The sequence below is a fragment of the Hemibagrus wyckioides genome, linkage group LG05, assembly GCF_019097595.1.
Source record: "Hemibagrus wyckioides isolate EC202008001 linkage group LG05, SWU_Hwy_1.0, whole genome shotgun sequence".
Taxonomy (NCBI): domain Eukaryota; kingdom Metazoa; phylum Chordata; class Actinopteri; order Siluriformes; family Bagridae; genus Hemibagrus; species Hemibagrus wyckioides.
In genome coordinates, this window is record NC_080714.1 from 4,239,259 (window position 1) to 4,258,218 (window position 18,960).

At 42.9% G+C, this 18,960-nt stretch overlaps 1 protein-coding gene across 1 annotated transcript in view; it reads right to left on the reverse strand.

Annotated features, from left to right (window-relative positions):
* rimbp2b (RIMS binding protein 2b) overlaps positions 1-18,960 on the reverse strand; it is a 118,784-nt gene that overhangs the window by 68,163 nt on the left and 31,661 nt on the right. Inside the window, exon 3 of the mRNA XM_058390435.1 lies at positions 4,875-4,958. The gene's annotated coding sequence lies outside the window, so the exon portion shown is untranslated. The remainder of the gene's footprint in view (positions 1-4,874; positions 4,959-18,960) is intronic.

Genomic DNA, 18,960 nt, shown 5'->3' on the forward strand with positions numbered 1-18,960 from the left:
ATTTTTATTTTAAATACTTATTTAGTTTACTAATTGTTCTTAACATTATTACTTTTTATAAATTGTATCACTTTATTTATTTATTATTATTATTATTATTATTATTATTGCTACTTTTTCGGATTTTTATTTTTCCTGTTTTTTGTGGGTTTTTTTTAAATTTTTTTATCAAGACTTTGCCTTGATATTTCCAGGTGTTCCCTCACTTTCCTTAGAAATCTAATCTTCATTAGCTCTTTATACCTGAGAGGATCTTCAACACCTTTATTAGGTAAGGTATTACCTCACCTTCCTTGGTCTTGAAAGACACTTCCTCAACTTTCCGAGGCTTATAAGGCTCCTTCTGAACTTCCTTAGTTTTGAGAGCCACTTCCTCAACTTTCTACTCTTGAGAGGTTCCTCCTCGACTTCCACAGACTTGAGAGACGCTTCTTCATCTTTGTTAGTCTTGAGAAGCTCTTCCTGAATTTCATTCATTTTGAGAACATCTGTCTCACCTCCCTAAGCTCTAAGAACATCTTCTTCTTCAGGCTTCTTCCTCACACTTCTCAGGATTAGGAAGCTCTTCCTCACACTCATCAGGATCACTCATCATCCATCCATCCATCTACCCACTTATCTAGCCACCCACTTTTCCATTCATCCATCCATCTATACATACATACATCCTACAGTCATTCATATTCACTTTTATTTGCCTAGGAGACTTTCTTTCTGTTTTTTTTATCTTGAAATGTTCTGAGATTTTCTCTTCCTCAATGTCCTTAGCATTAAGAAGCTCTTCCTAAAGTTCCTCAAGCATATTTCCACATCTTCCTTGACTTTGATTCTCCTCTATATAAGACATTTCCTCCTCAGGATGTGGACTTCAACATTTATTTCACATTTCATGAGATTGTGTGTGTGTTTATTCAGATATGCGACTGATTAAAGGAAATCCCAGTGGGTTGCTTTCACAGCTTTTTTGGCTCCACTGTAGCGGTTCTGGTGGCTTGTGGTGGCTTTTTAAAAGGTTTTGGATTTTTGTTTTTCCCTTTAATTTGTCCCCCGCCTGTATATATAGGTGCATGAACAACTCAGCATCTGTGGGTGTACATCTGTGTGTGGTTAAGTTCAGCGGCTTTGCAGTCATTACTGTGAGAACGCCACCGCCTGTGGTTTCAGTACAGAATCCCAGCGGAGAGCAACAGTTATACTGCTGACTCCCACTGAGTTACCTTCCTCCTACACATACACACACACACACACACACACACACACACACTCTCACACACTCACAAAACCAATTTTTTACACGGCTCAACGTGATAATTGCATTAACATATGCACACAGGCTGCAGGACAGAAATCCAATTTTAACGCCGCAAAACTGCGGCCCTGACTCGGTGTCCGCCTCGTACTAATTATATAAATCATGCAAAGGAAAGTATTTACAGACGCTGGAGCTGCTGAAGGAACAGACCACGGCACCACAGACACTCAGCGGTCAGGAGCTTTAAAGCCCATGTGATAGAATTTAACCTTGATTTGCTTGTTAATCATAACAGTCACGTGTTATGCAGTATATTGTGTTATGTAACACACACACACACAAGCACACACACGCACACATGTATATATGCACTATTGCTAGCACAGCCCTACCTAGGTCACAATACTGTGATAATATTTTATTATATAATGTCACATATACCTCATGATTTAACAGTATTATAATGTCATGTAAAAGTAAACAGTTGAGAGAGAACCCCCAACATTCATCCATCCATTTACCTATCCTTCCTTCTATCCATCCATCCTTCCATGCATCCATCCATCCATCCATTCATTCATCTGCCCATCCATCTGTCCATCAATGTATACATTAATCTATTCATCCACACACTCATCCTCCCACCCTTTCATCCACCCATCCATCCATTTACCCTTCTATTCGTCTATTGATCCAACCATCCATCCATCCATACATAGTCATCCACACATGCATCTATCTATCCTTTCATCCATTTATCCTTCCATATATGTATCCATCCATCCATCCGTCAGTCCATCCATACTTCCTTTCATTCATCCATCCATCCATTCAGTCATATTTCATTAGCATCCCTCTGACGTCTTTCCAGTTTAAACTAAGCTTTCAACCCCGAGTTAGCGAAACAGCTCAACAATTTTCCCTAGCTACAGAATGCCTACAATGCTAAACTCAACCTTTTCTTTTTCTGTATTATTCACTAATAACAAAGCTGAAGATTTTCCAATATCCCAAATGTTTTATTCCTCTTTTACTGCAGCAATCCGCAATGCCATTTTTGCATTATTAAAACGCATTTTTATGCATTTATAATTACATATAACACCGTGGAATGCTCATCTGTCCTAAAATATAAAAAATACATAAATATCTTCACTACTGACTGTTACAAAGCTCTGGCACTGGAGACTCCTTCCAAAACAGTGACTCTAGGCCTCTTCATGATTACTTTCCTTTAACAGCATGCAGCTAAGTGATTTATTCCTTACATAATCTATCCAGAAGGAGAAAATAAAGTGTGTGTGTGTGTGTGTGTGCTGATTCTTAGCTTAGTTTAGTCACTTGCAATGCTGAAATGTCTATGTAGATGATCTAAACACATTATATCAGATGGTCAGGTCAGAGTTCTATTACAAATTACAACAGAAAACTAAATTTTCCACCAGTCCCATGTGTATTATTTAACCGTATTACATATGGAGCATGCACAAGGGCATAAAATCCAAAACAACACACAATAAGGGCGTGGAATTTAGTTTATATAGAATATAGACACAGTGCAGTCCCCATCCATCAGCACCCCTCTGTCTCAAAGCTTTCCTTCACCAAATAAAGAGGTATTTAGCGAAGATGAGTCTCTCCACATACCTCCACCTCCCACCCTCTCATCTGCCTCCATATCCCTTCTGCCTCTCTCACACTGCTGCTCCTTTGCTTTGCCATGACAGCACACCCGCGAGGCAGAGAGCCATTTCTGGTGTGTAGGGAGGACGGAGACAAAAAGACAGAGAGAGAGCCCGAGGGAGCCAGAACTGTGTGTGTGTGTGAGGGAGAGAATGAGTATTTCAGTGTGTTTACGGAGAATATATTCAGGACTGGACTTAAAGCAGTGATAAGCAGTATTCCACTTCCTGCTATGCAGGGCGAGGACAGAGAGAGAAATTCCATCTGCCCCTTCGTCCATCTGTCCATCTACTTATCCACCCTTCCATCTGTTCATCTACCTATGTATATACCTATCTGTTCGCCAACTATCTGTCCATCCGTCTAGATATCCACTAATCCCTCCATTCATCTACCAGTATAAATCCCCATCCATCTATACAACTATCAACTGTTCATACAACTATCCATCTATTTATCCTTCTGTCTATTTATCCATCCACCTATCCATTCCATTCATTCATATAACTATTCACACAACTATCTACTCAACCATCCATCCATCCATTCTTCCAACCATTCAAGCATTGATATAACTATCCATTCATTCTTTTATCCATCTACCTATTCATCCATCTATTCCTATAAACATTCACATGTCTATCTATCCATCTATCCAATTCATCCATCCATCTGTCACTCGATCCATCCATCCACTGTACAACCAAAATCCACCCATCCATCCATCCATCCATCCATCCATCACCTATCTATCCATCCAACTCATCCATCCATCCATCCATCCCTTCAACCATTCAAACCACTGACATATCTATCCATTTTTTTATTCATTCATTTATCGATCTACCTATTCATCCATCCATTCCCACAACCATCCACGTGTCTATCTATCCATTCATTCAATTTATCCATCCATCTGTCACTTGAGCCATCCATCCACTGTACAACCAAAATCCACCCATCCATCCATTCATCCACCCATCTATCCATCCAGCTATCCCTTCAACCATTGACATATCTATCCATTCATTCATGTATCCATCTTCCTATTCAATCATCTATTCCTATAACCATTCACCTGTCTATCATTCCAATTAACCAATTCATCCATGTGTAACTTGATCCATCCATCCATCCATCATCCACTAAACCAAGCACTCACCCACCTATCCATTCATCATCCATCCATCCATCCATCCATCCACCCATCCATCCACCAATCTATTTATTCATTCATCCATCCACCCATCCATCCATACACCCATCCGTCCATCCATCCATCCATCCATCCATCCATCCATCCAGCCATCCATCTATTGATCCAGCCAGCCAGCCATCCATCCATCCACCCAGATCCACACACACCCATACAAAGCCACCCACCCATCCATTCACCCCCCCACCCATCCACCCATCCATCCATCCATCCAGTCATTCATCCACCCATGCCTTTGCAGATTTTCAGGTTTAAACAAAGTGTTAAACATCAAATTAGCATATTAACTCTCCAGATTCTGACAAGCAACAAAACCGGCTACAACATTACCAAGCTAACACTTTTCTTTTCCAGCAAACCTGATACTTTCAAAAAATGACTTCCAAAGACTTTCCACACACCGTCTACAACCCCTAAGCATACAGTAAGTACCTGTGCTAAAGGTAAAACGCTAAACGTATAAAGCATTCCACTTTAACTCATCATTAATTGATTACAGTCCTATAGCATGCAGACCACATGCAACCTATGATCAGAGAGGAGAGCGATGTTTATTTCCCCAGCGTGATGGCAGCAGAGGAGTAACGCTGACATGTCGCTTCAACATCCGAGAACTTTATCGACACCTCTGCAGGGAACGGTTCCCTGAAGAGCCCTGAATACGACGCTCCTGTCTGTAAGTGTGACTGGGAAGTGAAGAGATTTCATTTCACAAGCTCTTACCAAGGTTTGACATGACTGGCTCTTTTTCTTCACCCCCTCTTCGAGAACGCCGCGCTCCTTTCTCTTCTTGCTGATCTCCGTCTCCTGAGTGATCACACACACACAAACACACACACACACACACAGAGGAAAATAAGTTACAAAAAATTCTTCCATCCAGAGTAGAAACACTGCCAAATGGAGGACTAAGTTACGCAGCTTCTCAGATTTAACATCGTTATGAGATGGGAATTCACAAAAGCCTCGGCTGCAAATATTCGGTGAGTTTTTTAAACATTTTTTTTTATCATTTTAAGCTTACACCACCCATTTTTCATCTCCAATTATGCCAGCTTTTCTTTACAAAAAAACTATTTTTATATTCTTTCCTGAACTTTCCCAGTTTAGACTTTTCCTGCCCTTATTTAGGAGATTTTCTTTGGTTTTTGTTTCACCTTTAGCAGAGCTGAAGAGGTTCTCTTTGGGAGTGACACGGTTGGACAGGATTAGGAACGAGTACATCAGAGGGACAGCTCATGTTGGACGTTTGGGGGGACGAAGTTAGGGAGGACAGATTAAGATGGTTTGGACATGTTCAGAGGAGGGAGAGTGAGTATATTTGTAGGAGAATGTTGGACATGGAGCTGCCAAAGGGGAAGGCCAAAGAGGAGGTATATGGATGTAATAAATGAGGATATGAAGCTAGTGGGTATAAGTGTTGAGGATGCAGAAGATAGGGATAGGTGGAGGGAGATGATTCGCTGTGGCCACCCCTGAAGGGAAAAGCTGAAAGAAGATTTGTTTCACCTTTACAGACTGCCTCAACCTAGATTCCACTCCATGGTACACATCAGAAGGAACGCACTCCCAAAAAGGCTTAGAGGAAAATGTTTAATTCAGTTCACTTCAGTTTTATTTATGTAGCGCTTTTAACAATGGACATTGTTTTAACGCAGCTTTAACAAACATTTAGAACACTTTATCCAATTAATTATCGGTACAAGAGCGGCAGCAGAACATCACTGACCAAATGGTATATGTGACCATGATGATGACCGTTTGAAGACATGTGGCTGGACAATAGTATCACCTGACCTGATATTTAGTTCTTACACTCAATTTACATGTAAAGCATTTGAATTACAAACAGGAAAATGTTTACCAGGATTTGTCCTGAGTTCTTTTGACTCCGATGAACCCGAAATGCTTCATGTATTTTGTCACTGCTACACTGCAATAAACTTCTTCCTCATTAAGATCTCTGATGTCCTCATCGTTTTATTTTTCTTACACTTTCTATTTTTTTAGGTCTTTCAGAATACATTCATGGGGTTTTTGAACCTTTTTGGTTGTGTATCCTAAATTTGGTGGATTTTTTATTTTTATTTTTTCTTTTCCTTTACCTATTTTAAAACTAATTTACCTTTTTAAAAAATGTAACTGAACTGAATTTTATTTATTTATAATTTATTTACTTAAAAATAATATTTTATTTATTTATTATTTCAAAATGTATTTACCTGAATTGAATTTTTTTTATTTATTTTAATTATGCCATATTTATTTTATTTTCATCTTTTCCGACTCTTATTTTGGGAAACAGTCATGTTCTTGTTTCATATTTTTCATAATTTACTTATTTATATATTTAAAAGCAATATTTTATGTATTTATTATTTCACAACGTATTTATTTGAATTGAATTTTATTTCTTTATTATTTTTTAATTATTCCATATTTATTTTATTTTCGTCTTTTCCACCTCTTATTTTGGGAAACAGACACGTTCTTATCTTTGAAATGGTTTCGGGGTTTAAGGATTTTAAATCTCCTTCCTAAAAACACAAATTTTCCCCCTCAAATATTAGGGTATTTCCCTCTTTCTTTCTCTCCCTCAACACTTGTTCTCGACCACGTGGAGCTGAAATGATCCGTGTCGCGTCTGCATGTCAGCACCAGCTCTCTAAACCCTCACAAGACTGATGAGTCTCCAGCGCTAATGTCACTCTCTAATTACTAATGTCCTATTATGGGACACGCAAACACACACACACATAAATTTTCCAACCCTCTAACCACAACACCGTTCCACAGCTAACGGTTTACGCCGGAATCTCTGGAGAGCCAGGTAAAGCCTGTGTGTGTGTGTGTGTAGGAGTGTGTGTGGGAGGCTACAGATGGCGTTCTGTCCTTGTAATGGAAGATACAGTCCCGCAGACACAGACGCACTTGCACAGAATGCAACATAAACAGCACGCATACGGATCAGAGGACCGAGTCATCCTGTCGGCTGAAACGTGTGAAGGACTGTGCATTCCTCGAACCTCTCGAGTATTTACTCAAACACACACCCTGATGTTCTGCCAAATCGCACAGAATGAGAAACAAAATGCAATAAAAGACACAAAACTTCTTCAACAAAACAATCGTATACCGCCTCTTTAAAACCGGTCGTCAGAGTTAGGCCTCTAGCGCACGTGTGTATTGTTTTCCTCTGGATTTACAGTGTATATTATCGACTGCTGTAGAGCTGTGGTGTGTTTTAGCCACGGCATAGTGTTTATTTCCTCGCTGCCCGGTTGTGGATGCCGATGCCGGTGTTAAATGGCCGCCGTGGTGCAGTGGGTTGTTTGTGACATGCAGTTAATGCCGTGATGAATATTTAACTCTCGCATGCTCCGCTCCAGTCTCCCGGCGGCCGTTTGTCTTCCAGCAAAGCGATGCAGTTCGGTTAACGCCCCGATAGCCTCTGTGAGAGACAGACGAGGCTCGGCAGGTCACGGCGCGTCCATACATCACCGCCGGCTACCATCAACGTGCTGGAGACCAATCACAGCCTTAACCGGTCTCATCCAGACTGGAAACTTTTGCTCTTTTGGGATTGAGACAACGTTCTATTTCGATTCCATTCAAAAGCGTCTTCTCCTGCTGCGCTCATAAATCAGTGATGATCTATCGTTTCGTAATCAAATGCCGCGATGATATCGTACACCGCGATGATTAAGTGGCCGGCAGTTATTGCGTTATGAATGCTATCGTGGATATTTAATAGCGCTAATTTGATATGCCTGGCACACACTTGGTTTCTGATAGAATGAGCGTCCTAGCAACCGACGCTATGGTGATGACCCGGCCGAACCGGCTGTTTAGCGTGGACAACAGAGGTTTCGGGGGTAAAAGACGGGTCGCTGACACCGGGAACATCACACAAACCGACACAGGGCTCTCTCTTCCTGTCTGTACAACACACACACATACACAGTATATAAACTAGCACTCCTGTGTGTGTGTGTATGTGTGTGTGTGTGTGTGTGTGTGGAAATCACTTCAAAGAATAAATATGCTCAGTGAGCTGAGGGGAATTCACCAAGATATTAAAACAGGAAGAACCTTCGAATAAACCATTTAACTCAGCAATGATGCAGTGCCCTTGGAGCATGAGTGGTGGATTAGGGGCCTTGGTGAAGGGCCCAATGATGGCAGCTTGGTAGCACTGGGGCTTGAACGCTGATCTTTCAATCAACAACCCAAGAGCAGTAGAACGTCAGCTACTGTAGGAGCGGACTGGACAAACCGGACCGTTAAAGACTGGAAGAGTGTCACATGGTCATCTTTTTTTACATGCTTGTCCAATTTTAGGAGTCTGACCTCACTAACCTAATCCTATGGCCAATCCCTTAACCCAGCTTTAAACCTGATCTGATTCCTGTAGCCTGCGAATCAGCCGAGCTTTCACGCTGACACTCATGTAGTAAAAAGGCAAATTCCATCCCTGATACTGACTAATCCCATTCCATCAGAGATCAGTGGAAGAGGCTGGATTACATAACATTAGAGCTCTGAGTGTGTGTGTGTGTGTCCTTCTGCTTACACACATATGTGCGGTGCTGTGATGTTAAACCTCACACAACCCAAACAGCACAGTTGTTTTTTTTTAAAAAGCATTGTGTAATTCATTATACATGTGCAACGTCACACACACACACACACTCAGATTTTCCTCATGAGCCCTCATTGTCTAAAACACACGAGACATAAGAGAAGAATCTGACTCATCCCCGGCTTCGTGTGAACGCTTCATTTTCCAAAGTGTGCGCACGCACGCACACACACATACATGAGCACACACACACACTTGCATGCATACAAATACACATGTTCTCGCAAACACACACAAACATAGATGAGCACACAAACACACATATGTTGATGCAAACACACACACACAGGCAAGCACACAAACACACACACAAACATAGATGACCACACAAAAACACACACACACACACACACACACATAGACAAGCACACACACACATATACGAGCACACAAAAACACACACACACACGAGAACATACATGAGCACACAAAGACAAACACATTGTACATGCAAACACACACACATAGACGAGCACACAAACATACACACAAAGACACACACATATACACACAAACACTTGTACATGCAAACACACACACACACATAGATGAGCACACAGACATACACACAAAGACACACACATATACACACAAACACTTGTACATGAAAACACACACACAGAAAAGCACACACACACACACAGAAAAGCACACACACACACACACACATAGAAAAGCACACACACACACACACACACACACACACATAGAAAAGCACACACACACACACACACATAGAAAAGCACACACACACACACACATAGAAAAGCACACACACACACACACACACATAGAAAAGCACACACACACACACACACATAGAAAAGCACACACACACACACACACACATAGAAAAGCACACACACTCAACACTCAACACCAATCAGCCATAACATTATGACCACTGAATAAGACTGATGATCTTCTCATCATGGCACCTGTTAGTGGGTGGGATATATTAGGCAGCAAGTGAACAAGGTTGATGTGTTAGAAAAATGGACAAGCGTAAGGATTTGAGTGAGTTTGATGAAGGGCCAAATTGTGATGGCTAGACCACTGGATCAGAGCATCTCCAAAACTGCTGCTCTTGTGGGGTGTTCCTGGTCTGCAGTGGTCAGTATCTATCAAAAGTGGTCCAAGAAGGGAACAGTGGTGAACCGGCGACAGGGTCATGGGTGGCCAAGGCTCAATGTTGTGTATGGAGCTGCATAGCTGCAGACCAGTCAGGATGTCCAGGTGGTTATAATGTTATGTCTGTGTAATCACTCTGTACATCCGAGCTGAGCTGAAAAGCATCTCGTAATGAGCAGCATGTTAAATATTGACTGCATGCAAGCGAACATATGCTAACACTTCAATGCAGTAAGAGCTAACACAGAAATTAGCATAATTATAGAAAATTTATTTATAAATAAATTAAATTATAATTTAATTAAAATTCAATTCAATTTGAAATGAAATGAAATTTAATTTATAATTAAATTAAATTATAATTTATTTATAAAATGTATAATTTTATAATAAATTTATTTATTTATTTACTTATATAAATTAATTATAGTCTTGGGCAGCCAAGGCTCATTGATGGGACCAACTGAATATTAGGCAGGTGGTCATAATGTCATGTTATTTGGCCCCGCCCACTGTCTCTACTTCCTCTGGGACCAAATGAGGTCAAGATCGACTTTATACAGAGAGATGATACAGACGAAAAACACACTAGTGGTGGATTAATTGTTGTGGTGGAAAAAATTAGAACCAATATATCCTGCATTTTGTCAATATTCTGAGCTCTGCCCTCTGCCCCGCTCGGCATGTTCACACCCTGACAGCGGGGCAAACCGTCCACTGGGAGACGCTCCTATTTCTCCTGCCAAAACTCCGCACACATCCAGCCAAACAGCAACATAATCCGACCTCATCCGTGCCAGATAGCCCCAACTTTCAGTTCTCCCAGCATGTCGGGTTTCTCACTAAACGCTCTCTCCATCCTTTTCCGCTCCCAACATCAGCGGCACTCATGCGATCGTTTAAGCACACCGAGCGGAAAAAGAAAAAAAATGAAGTCGACAAAACCGCAGTAATTACAGACCAGCACTGACGTCCAGCTATCCGTATCTGAGAAGCGAGAGCTGCTGCGAAATGCTGCTGACGTTCGTTGGGCAGAAACGCACTCCGGCGTGGAACAGGGGGCAGGTGTGGGGTAAAAAAAAAAGTGCCGCTGCAGCACTGTTCCCGGGAAACCGGCGCTTGTTTTGCGAGTCTGCGTTCGCCCAAAGACGGGTCAATTAACTTAATGTAGTGGAACATACACACAGAGCATCGCAGCGGAAATCACAAAACACACACACACACACACATACACAAACAAACAGAAGAGTGAAAGTGCTGAGGCGGCATCCCTGCCGAGACCCGGCGGAAAACAAATTGCCTTATTTTCTCTGCAGGCCAGCTGTACTGTTAAAGCCTAATTTCTTCACACGGTCTGCTTTTAAACCCACACACACACACACACACACGTGCAATACATACGTGTGGAAATAAGCACACGCTATATTCACCTGCATGTATTTTAATTATTTATGTATTTTTTATTTATTTATATATTTATTTATTATTCTTTTTAAATTTATTTATTTTTCGGCTGAATTAGTCAGCGAGGCAGATTTAGATGTGAGTAATCCTGAATAATTTGGGTAGGTCAGAAAAACACTGCTGAATCTCCGCCAGGCTCTTTAGAACCGAATCAGACTGAAACCAATCAATCAGGACTGGCACCTAGCCGCGGGATTGTGTAAGGAGAACTGGCACGGGTTCACGGGCGTCCTGAAAGCTCTGGCTACAGAAACGATGATGAGGCGAAAAAGCCCAACTCGTGTAATCCATCAGGTTAATCTGCACTGAAAGCATTTCTGAAGAAATTTTATTTTTATTTGTCTGTCATTCGGAGCGACTCACTGAAAACATTCGCTTACGGGTTTTAAGGCGCGTTTTACTGCACGTGTACAGAAATGGGACGGTTTCACGCATACTGAGTGAGAGAGAGAGAGAGAGAGAGAGAGAGAGAGAGGAAAAGTCACAGAGGAAAAGTGAGAGTGAAAGAGAGAGAGAATGTGTGTGTGAAAGAGAGAGAGAGAGAGAGAGAGAGGAAACGTCACAGAGGAAAAGTGAGAGTGAAAGAGAGAGAGAGAGAATGTGTGTGTGAAAGAGAGAGAGAGAGAGAGAGAGAGAGAGTGAGTGAGGAAAAATAAGAGAGGAAAAGAGAGGGGGGGAAGAGAGAGCCTATTTTAGCAACACTATAAATACCACAGTCATGCTAATAAAGCTCAATGAATTGAAATTGAATTGAAAGAAAGAAAGAAAGAAAGAAAGAAAGAAAGAAAGAAAGAAAGAAAGAAAGAAAGCGAAAGATGAATGATGAGAGTGTGCATTAACCTTTCCCTGTTTAAAAACTCAATAGAGTCTAGACAATCACATCTGTCTTTAGCTACGTAAACACACACACACACACACACAGAGAGAGAGAGAGAGAGAGAGAGAGAGAGCGAGAGAGAGAACACACTCGGTTGTGACGTATGTTATCTTTTTGTCTGGTACACCACGAACAAGATTAAAATAGACAACACACACACACCACAAACACACACATTTGTGTTTTCTCTATTGTGTGTGTGTGTGTGTGTTTGCTCCACTTTGAATATCAGCAGCCCATGATGAGTCACTCACTACTGCTCATCTGACTCTGCTAAATATAGTGTCCGTCTGAAAGAGCAGCTTACACGTGTGTGTGTGTGTTAAGAGAGAAAGAGAAAAATAGATGCTATATTAATAAAAATTGGGTTAAGCTAATTTATTAATAAAACAGAACAAACCAATAGGCTTGTCAGTCTCTCTCCCTCTCTCTCTCTCTCTCTCTCTCTCTCTCGCTCTCCCTCTCTCTCTCTCTCTTTGTCTATCTGTTATAATTAAAGTTATTACCACTTACTTACTTACTTATTCACTTGTCATTCATTTTATTTACTATTATTGTTGTTTTTTATGTACTATTCTTATTTTTTTGCTGCCTTTTCAAAGTTTTGGCAATGCACATTGTGCTGTGTCACAATGAATTACATTAAATTAAATTGAAACAGAGAGAGAGAGAGAGAGAGAGAGAGAAAGAGAGAAACAGAGAATGGAACAGAGAGATACTGATGAACATAGAGGCCACGCCTCCTTTACAGAGACTGACAGACACAAAGGCCACGTCTCCTGCATTGGGACGAATAGACACAGAGGCTACACCTCCTTCATTGGGACCGACAGACACAGAGGCCACACCTCCTTCACTGGGACTGACAGACACAGAGGCCACACCTCCTTCATTGGGACTGACAGACACAGAGGTCACACCTCCTTCATTAGGACTGACAGACACAGAGGCCACACCTCCTTCACTGGGACTGACAGACACAGAGGCTACACCTCCTTCATTGGGACTGACAGACACAGAGGTCACACCTCCTTCATTGGGACTGACAGACACAGAGGTCACACCTCCTTCATTGGGACTGACAGACACAGAGGTCACACCTCCTTCACTGGGACTGACAGACACAGAGGTCACACCTCCTTCATTGGGACTGACAGACACAGAGGTCACACCTCCTTCATTGGGACTGACAGACACAGAGGTCACACCTCCTTCATTGGGACTGACAGACACAGAGGTCACACCTCCTTCATTGGGACTGACAGACACAGAGGCCACACCTCCTTCACTGGGACTGACAGACACAGAGGCCACACCTCCTTCATTGGGACTGACAGACACAGAGGCCACACCTCCTTCACTGGGACTGACAGACACAGAGGCCACACCTCCTTCATTGGAACTGACAGACACAGAGGTCACACCTCCTTCATTAGGACTGACAGACACAGAGGCCACACTTCCTTCACTGAGACTGACAGACACAGAGGCCACACCTCCTACATTGGGACTGACATACACAGAGGCCACGCCTCCTTCATTAGGAATGACAGGCACAGAGGCCACGCCTCCTTTACTGAGACTGACAGATTCAGAGGCCACACCTCCATTACTGAGACTGACAGAAAAAAACAGGCCACAGCTCCTTCAATGGGACTGACAGACACAAGAGGCCACGCCTCCTTCACTGAGATTGACAAACACAGAGGCCACACCTCCTGTACTGAGACTGACAGAAAAAAAACAGGCCACAGCTCCTTCAATGGGACTGACAGACACAGAGGCCATGCCTCCTTCACTGAGATTGACAAACACAGAGGCCACACCTCCATCTCTGACACTGACATACACAGAGGCCACACCTCCTTTACTGAGACTGACAGACACAGAGGCCACACCCCTTACATTGGGACTGACAAACACAGAGGCCACGCCTCCTTCACTGGGAATGACAGACACAGAGGCCACGTCACCTTCATTGGGACTGAAATTCACAGAGGCCACACCTCCTTCACTGAGACTTACAGACACAGATGCCACACCTCCTTCACTGAGACTGACAAACACAGAGGCCACGCCTCCTTCACTGGGAATGACAGACACAGAGGCCACGCCACCTTCATTGGGACTGAAATTCACAGAGGCCACACCTCCTTCACTGAGACTTACAGACACAGAGGCCACGCCTCCTTCACTGAGACTGACATACACAGAGGTCACGCCTCCTTCACTGAGACTGACATACACAGAGGCCACGCCTCCTTCACTGAGACTAACATACACAGAGGCCACACCTCCATCTCTGACACTGACATACACAGAGGCCACACCTCCTTTACTGAGACTGACAAACACAGAGGCCACACCTCCTTCATTGGGAATGACAGACACAGAGGCCACACCCCTTACATTGGGACTGACAAACACAGAGGCCACACCTCCTTCATTGGGAATGACAGACACAGAGGCCACGCCACCTTCATTGGGACTGAAATTCACAGAGGCCACACCTCCTTTACTGAGACTTACAGACACAGAGGCCACGCCTCCTTCACTGAGACTGACATACACAGAGGTCACGCCTCCTTCACTGAGACTGACATACACAGAGGCCACTCCTCCTTCACTGAGACTAACATACACAGAGGCCACACCTCCATCTCTGACACTGACATACACAGAGGCCACACCTCCTTTACTGAGACTGACAAACACAGAGGCCACGCCTCCTTCATTGGGAATGACAGACACAGAGGCCACACCCCTTACATTGGGACTGACAAACACAGAGGCCACACCTCCTTCATTGGGAATGACAGACACAGAGGCCACGCCACCTTCATTGGGACTGAAATTCACAGAGGCCACACCTCCTTTACTGAGACTTACAGACACAGAGGCCACGCCTCCTTCACTGAGACTGACATACACAGAGGTCACGCCTCCTTCACTGAGACTGACATACACAGAGGTCACGCCTCCTTTACTGAGACTGACAAACACAGAGGCCACGCCTCCTTCATTGGGAATGACAGACACAGAGGCCACACCCCTTACATTGGGACTGACAAACACAGAGGCCACACCTCCTTCATTGGGAATGACAGACACAGAGGCCACGCCACCTTCATTGGGACTGAAATTCACAAAGGCCACACCTCCTTCACTGAGACTTACAGACACAGAGGCCACGCCTCCTTCACTGAGACTGACATACACAGAGGTCACACCTCCTTCACTGAGACCAACAGAGGCCACACCTCCTTAAGCGAGCAGGTATCCGATCTGAAAGTGCTGTTCAGTCGGGTCATTATGTAAATCACAGCATGCTCAAACAGCGAGTTATAAATCAGCTTCAGTGTGAGTTCCTTGCCAACCATAGGCACAGTCACACACACACACACACACACACACCTACAACATGCTAGCTTTAATACCCCAGCCTTCAATTTTTTCAATAGTTAGACACACAAACACACACATACACACCATGTCAGCACACAATAGATAGCAAATACTGTATGCGATAATATATATCGAATATTAGAACATTCCTTGTCTCTCGCTCTCTTGCTCTCTCTCTCTCTCTCTCTCTCTCTCTCTCACACACACACACACACACACACACACAAACACAACCACTCTCCTTCTCAAATAACCCGAGGTAATTTGCATTAATGAAAAAGTTTGGTGTAAGCCTGGAAAAATGTGTGTTATGAAGAAAAGCAGAAAGCAAACACACACTATGATTTAGAACACTATGCACCGGGAAAACACACACACACACACACACTTACGTATGAACAAATGAAATCCACCATTTTTTCTCATTTATTTTAAGAGAGCACTGCCTGATATAACTGCAATCAATACCAGCAATCAGAGAGAGGGAGAGAGGGAGAGGGAGAGAGAGAGAGGGACAGAGAGAGAGGGACAGAGAGACAGAGAGAGAGACAGATAGAGAGAGAGAGAGAGAGATTATGACCACCTGAACACCCTGACTGGCCCCATACGCAACAAACTGTGATGCACCAGAACCAGCATTAACTTCTTCAGCAATTTGAGCAACAGTAGCTCGTCTGTTTGCTCCCCACATGCATCAATGAGCCTTGGACACCCATGACTACTGTTCCTTCTTTGAACCACTTTTGATAGATACTGACCACTGCAGACCGGGAACACCCCACAAGAGCTGCAGTTTTGGAGATGCCCTGATCCAGTGGTCTAGCCATCACAATTTGGCCCTTCATCAGACTCGCTCAAATCCTTACGCTTGTCCATTTTTCCTGCTTCTAACACATCAACTTTCAGGACAAAATGTTGACTTGCTGCCTAATATATCCCACCCACTAACAGGTGCCATGATGAGGAGGTCTTATTCACTTCAACTCTCAGTGGTCATAATGTTAAGCCTGATCAGTGTGTCTATGTATAAATTAAGCCCAGAGAATGAACAGAGCAAGCAAAAAGGGTGTCTTGGGTGTTAATTAACGAAATTAGCTGAGTGTTTGCTTAAAGAGGAAAAAGTGAGTGAGCAGCAGCTTTGGGGGAAAAAACAATGCTGTGTGAGTATCAGGTATAAAGCAAGAAGTCCATCACAGAGAAAAGAAAACATCTCACTGTACAGTATAAGAAGCAGGAAGTGAATAAAAACACAAACATGTATTAAGAGTATGGTCTTCGTAGCCTCCTCCTGTTACACCGCTGACCTGACGTGCGTCCTCACTGTAATACGAGTTACTGTCACAATGACATGAGACGCCGCTTTCATTAACTACTTATGAATTCTGTCTCACACACACACACACACTCTCTCTCTCTCTCACACACACACACACATATATTTTTCCATCATGATTTTAATTCAGATGTGTCTTCATAAGATACGCCATGAACAACTATTTAGATCAAGAATAAGGATGGGTTGTTACAAGAAAATTATCACTGACGCCAAGCGGACTCGCTTTTTTCCACCCAGAAGCTGTAATTTTGTAGATATTAATGAGCTTGAATGCTGTTGAATGAATGTAATTTTTATCCCTTTATAGTTACATTTTACGTTGTGGAACTTCACATAGGGAAAAGAGAGTTGTTTTCTTCAGCAGCATTCATCTTTTCTCACTTAATATTAAGAGAGAGAGAAAGAGAGAGTGGGGGGGAAGCAGAGAAAAATAGACAGACAGACAGAAAGACATATAGATAGATAGATAGATAGATAGATAGATAGATAGATAGATAGATAGATAGATAAATAGATAGATAGATAGATAGATAGATAGATAGATAGATAGATAGATAGATAGATAGATAGATAGATAGATAGATAGATAGATAGATAGATAGATAGATAAAATACAAAACCCAACACTGGTGATGCAGAATGCATATACAGTTCTCTCTCTCTCTCTCTCTCTCTCTCTCTCTCTCTCTTTCTCTCTCTCTCTCTCTCTCTCTCTCAATAAATCTATCTCTCTTTCTCTCTCTTACCTTCTCCCACAGACATATGGAGCAGTACTGGAGAGTCAGCTCTCTCATGGTCCTCTCTCTCTCCTCCTGACAACCAGTAATAAACGTCGTTTACCTCTTAAGCACACACACACATACACACACACACACACACACACTCTCTCTCTGTCAATATGGCTGAGATGACTCTCCGTCACTCACTCACTCACTCCCTCTCTCTCTCTCTCTCTCTTGTTCTATCTCTCTTTCTCACTCACTGACATACACTCACTGACACACACACGATCTGGGACAGAACCCTCGCGTGAAGAGTCCGGTTCAAATTAGAAAGAGCACAGAAGCTTCTGGAAGTGTCTGGACCCGGGCCATGGGCCGCAGTAACTGGATCTGAGAGAAGGTGATGGAGCTGCTGATCAAGTAACAGGAGATGTACACCAAAATGAGCACACAGAGCAAACACACACACACACACACACACAGGCAGACTCTAAACGCAGTAATCAAGATGGATAGAGTACGAGGAGAGGTGTTAAGAGTTGCTCCGCTTGTCCGCAGAGTCCCATAAACACATAAACATGCGCCTAATGTGCACACGCTGATGCAGAGTGCAGTGTGACACTACGCCATGTTGAGAGAGAGAGAGAGAGAGAGAGAGAGACAGGTGAAGAATGAGCAAGTAAAGGGGAGACAGAAAAGGAATAAACCAGCCGGTGAGAGTGGAAAAGAGTGAGCGTGTGAGAACAAGCGAATAAGTGAGAAAGAAGGAGAGAGAGGGAAAGAGAAAGAAAGTGTGATAGACCAACAGAGAAAAAGAAAGACAGAAAGCGGCAGCCAGAAAAAAGGAGATACAGACAAAGACAGGCAGACTGTAACAGAGATACAAAGAGTGAGAGATAGAGAGATTGAGACATAGAGAGAGGCAGACAGGCAGACAGAAAAAGAAAGAACAAGAAAAGAGCAACAGACAGACAGATAGAGAGAGATCAAGTGAGGCAGAAAGGCAGAAAGAGAGAGAGTGTTTGAAAGAAAAAGAGTGTAACAGAAAGAGAGATAGGAGGGAGAGACAGACAGGGAGAGACAGAAAAAAGAGAGAGAGACATAAATAGAGGGGCAGAAAGACAGACATAGAGTAAGTGATAGAAAAAAGGGAGACAGAGAGAGGCAGAAAGCTCAAGAAAAGAGCAATTGAGGGATAGACAGACAGAAAAAGAAAAAAGAGAAAGACAGAG